The following is a 4,851-nucleotide window of genomic DNA, read 5'->3' on the forward strand; positions in this document are numbered from 1 at the left end:
GGTGGAAAAAAAAAACCAGAAATTTGTTTAGCAGAAATGGATGAAACACTCAGGTACTTTTAAGAAACTTGTTTTTTATTTTTTGAAATGAAAGATAATAATAATAATAAAAAGTTTATTGAAACTGTTTAAAGTTGAATTTTGCTGTAATAAAGATGGCTGATGAATAAAGGATCCCACTGTGTTTTTGTTTTTGTTTTAAATAGAAGTGATATCTTTTAGCCAATGTTCAAAGTGAGATTAACTGTTTGACTGCTGACCTGAGTTTATGGGTTATCATTTGCAGCAGAGCTAGGGAACTTGCAGGCCCTCTCATATTGGTGGGTTACAAGTCCCATCATCTCTGACCATTGGCTATTCTGACTGGGGCTGATGGGAGTTGGAGTCTAAGGAACATCTGGAGGGCTGCAGGGTTCCCCATTCCAGATTTAGGGTAAATCCTGAAATGGAGAGAAAGGGAATTTGTGCCATTTCAGGGCTTTTGATGACATTATCTTAAAACACTTTTAAAGGAAAGATGTAACAATGGAGGTAGGAGGGCTTCTTCCCTTTCTCCCATTTTTGTAACTTTTAAAAGTTGTGCATGGTGGGCAGACATGTCTTTGACACCCAAGCCTCACCTTCAAAGAAAAAAATGAGGGCTGAGAAAAAACAGTTTTGTTTTGTTTTAATGCTTGTTTACCGGGGGGGGGGGGAATGATCCCCTGGTTCTTTGTTTTGTCTTTGGCGTGGCATTCTGTGTTTCTGTCAGCACTGGAACATACAGCAGCTCTTTAGTTGCTGAGCTGACAAATATTAGGCTGAAAGTCAATCTGTGGGTGACCATCTCATGCCAAACAAGGGAACTTCAGAGTAATATCTGCTAACTTTAATTAATCTTAGTTTCTTTTTTCCAGTCTTTAATTTAATTTGCCACACTGCCACACCAGTTTGATTTTTTTTTTTTAGTCCTCACAAAAATTTGTCTGCATTTTTTTTTTATTTGCCAGTTTTTATCGACCATTATCCATTACATCAGTAAACCCCGGGACAGTTTCCAACACAGAAGCAACCCAATTAAAATGACTTTTAAATGGAACAACCAATAAAAATTGAAACATTGCTGTAGCAGTTCAATGACCAATAACAATGGCAGCTCTCGCTGGTTAACCATCAGTGCCTGGGAGAATGGAAATTATTTTTTTTGGTGGTGGAAATCGGTTAAGGTCTCTGCTGTCGTTCTCTCCAAGAGAAAGGAATTCAAAAGCTGGGGAGCCACATCAGAGAAGGCCCTATCCTGTGTCACCACTCAGCAGGCAAAACCCAGTAGAGGGATAGTGAGAAGACCATCCCCCCAACACACACACCAAACACAGTGCCTGGAAGGGTTGTTATAGAAAAAGACTTTGACAAATAGTGGGGTGTGCATTTTAGTAAATGTAGACAATTTGCAAAGTGATTTCCCCTAATATAATGCATTTTTGTATGTTATTTTCACTAGTATTGTACTTTTATGCACACTTTATCACAATGCATGTGTTTTTGTTTACATTTGGCTTGACTGGAGAGCTGCATCACAAAATTTGGTAAAGTGTGAATTTTGAGGCATTATTTTGAGTGGTTGGAGTAACACCAGTCAGATGAGCAGGGTACAAATAATAAAATTACTATTATTATTATAAATGAATGCAGTATTCCCTATGTTCAGGGCCAGCCCACCCATGAGGCTAGGTGAGGTGAAGGTCTCAGGCAGCAGGATCCACAGGGGTAGCAGATCCTGATGTAGACCTTTAACCCCCAGCCCCAAGATATAGATCTTCACTCACTCCTTCTTCTCTGGCAGGGAGGGCAGCACCATTTTGTGGTTTGTCTCAGGTGCCAAAATGTCTTGGGCCGGACCTGCCCATGTCCGAATGCACCTTGGTCTTGCTGCCTATAAGTCACTGTTGCGGACAGATGTCCAGGGAACACAGTGGAACCAGTGGCTGATGTTTCCATAATGTGTGCTGGTGTGGAGGTTGTGAAGGAGATGATGACTGGGTTTTGCTTCAGAATACTGGGGGAATTTTTCACAACTACCCATTATTCTCCGGGATTCCTAACACAATTTAAGTAATGAGATAAAGCAATCATCAAGTCAAATTACATCCCTCCTCCACCTCGGCTTCTCCTTTAGCAAAGGGCTGATGACAAACTAGGAATCTGATTTGTTATTGAATTACTTTTACCACATAGGAGTTCATTAAGTTAGAGCGTCCAATAAAAACTCTCATCTATCAAACGGCAGGACAGACTGAAAACCACTTAGCAGAGCTGTGTTCATTTCCACATTTCCTTCTGTGGTCACATGGCTCGCTTTCTGGCCCACAGTCATGAGAACTTAGGGTGCATCAAACCTGCAAAGCTGTGTAAGCTTGGGACTCTGGCAGGATCAGATTACACCGCTGCATCCTTTAGGACAGGTGTCTATAGCAGCCAGGACTGACTTGAGAGTCTGTCTTGGACAGGATGCCACCCAGGGCCCTGTCACAGGCAGAACGTATGTAAGGAGAAGATCCCTGCTGGATCAGGCCCATGCTCTATCTAGACCAGAGTCCTGTTTAAAATAAAAGAAAAAAATGCAATTTCAGACTGCATAAAAATGCTATTTTAGAGGGAATGTGAAAATGGATGAATTTTAAAGACACCGCCAGTAATAGTTGGGAACCTACTTTCTAGCTACCACCTTATTATTTTTGAATCTCATTTACCACTGCAGATTGCTTGTTTAAACAGTCAAGATTCAGGAGCTCTTATCTCAAGGAGCGGTAAGAGTGGGATAAGGAGAGCATTTGTTCAAAGCTGCAGCTTTCAAACGCTCTATTGCCTCTCTGTGCCTACTTATTTGCTGAGCAACCACCGAGCCTCCAATCACACTGTTTAGCATTCTGGGGTATCGCCTGTTCACCCAGGCTCAGACTGTACTGTAAGGAATATAGGAATCTTAACTAATACCAAGTCAGACCATTGGTCCATCTAGCTCAGTATTGTCCATATTAGCTTGCAGCAGCTCTCCAGGATTTTAAGCAGGAACCACTCCTCCTTAGACTTTCTGAGGATTGACTCTGCACACAAATCATGTGCTCTCTTGCTGGGCCACAGCCCTTCCCTATCACCATTTCACATTATAACATGGACCAGCAGTGTGGTGGTGCCCTTCAGATAATGTTGGACTCCAACTCTCATCAGCCCCAGACAGCATGGTTAATGGCCTGGCAGCATCTGGAAAGCACCACGTCAGTTTCATCACCCAACATTTACTGAGAGTGCACCGAATTGCAGCAAAGTTGCACATTGCAACAAAGGATACCAGGTGCCATGGGCATAAACGGTCATTCAGGAGAGCTTGCCTGCCAATTCAGAGATGGAGGAGAAATTCAATTCAGCTTGTGTTGAAAAGTGAAGCTTGCAGACTTAACATATAGAATAAGAGATCAAGAAGGACATACGTTTAGAGAAGATTGGAAAACATTTATTGAATATATGGGAAATAACTGTGTGCAGCTGAAAATGCTGGCAGCATTAAGATAAATTCAACAGTGTAAATAAATTTTGATGGAGGTAATAATGGAATATTGAATGGTATAGTTTTTGTAAAATATGCAAGGATTTATGATATGCAAAATGAACCATGGAAAGAGAAGAATGGGAGTCATTAATATCTTAAGGATGCAAAAATGAGTGCTTTAACTTGTAAAACAGAAAAGTTAATAAAAATTATATATAAACGAAAGCCGAACCATCACACTTTGAAATTTTGCACTTCCCAAAACAATATGTGAACTGGAGCACAACCATCTTTTGAAATTCACACTGCCCTGAATTTTGTAATGCACTTCTCCAGTCAAGTCTTGTGTACAAAAACACATATACTAGCATAATATATGCTGATGAAGTGCATATACTAGTGAAAAGAAGATATACAAATGCATTCTATATGGGGAAATTGCTTTGCAAAAACATGAGGCAAAATAGCACACAAAATGTGTGTATTAGGAGAAATGTGCACTAAAATGCCGACAAGTAAAAAAAATAAAAAATACAAACTGATGCGGAGAACTGAATTTAAGATTGGAAAAATGAAAAACTAGGAGAAACTGGAACAGATTTGCCCATCCCTACCCATCTTCTCATTGAGGCATGGCAGATAAGCTTCAGAAGAACCCTATTCCAGACTACATTTGGTGGCCATCACGTGGGGTAGATACACCTGAGTTGATATAAGCAACTAGAATCTTGGGTTGAGGTATTTTGGCTTGGCTGGTGCTATCACCCACTGTGGCGACAGGGGGCCTCTTCTAGCAAGGAAAGGCGAACCTGGATCAAAATGAGAAGTTTGGGGGAAAGAGGCATGGTGAGGTCAGAAGCCAATGATGGCAGTTGGGTCAAGTCAGGGTGTAGGAATGGAGGAGGTAGGGCTGATGCATACCAGAGAACCAGAGAAGAGACTCACAGGGCCTAGAAGAGAAGCAGGAACAAATGAGAACAGGAAAGACAGATAAGAAATGAGACCTGATCAGCATCGCATCCACAGCCTGTCCACACACATTTCCACACACTTGGAGTACCTTGCTAGTCAGTCTTGTAAGTTAGCCAAAGCTCATTTGTTTGTGTGTTGATAAATCAGAAACCAAGTTTCATGCCTTTAATTCTTTCTGACTCTTAGCAGTACTTTGCAGATTAACCTCTTAACACTCGATCATGCTATGATAGACACAGGTAATAAGCATATTGTACTGTTAACAGGCCTCAGGGACCGAAACCTCGTAGATGCTGAGGAGGTATTTATCAATCTCTGTGTGTAATTACTCTTCTTAGAAAGGGGAGGGGAAG

The sequence above is a fragment of the Podarcis filfolensis genome (genome assembly GCF_964270895.1).
Source record: "Podarcis filfolensis genome assembly, chromosome: 8".
Classification (NCBI taxonomy): Eukaryota; Metazoa; Chordata; class Lepidosauria; order Squamata; family Lacertidae; genus Podarcis; species Podarcis filfolensis.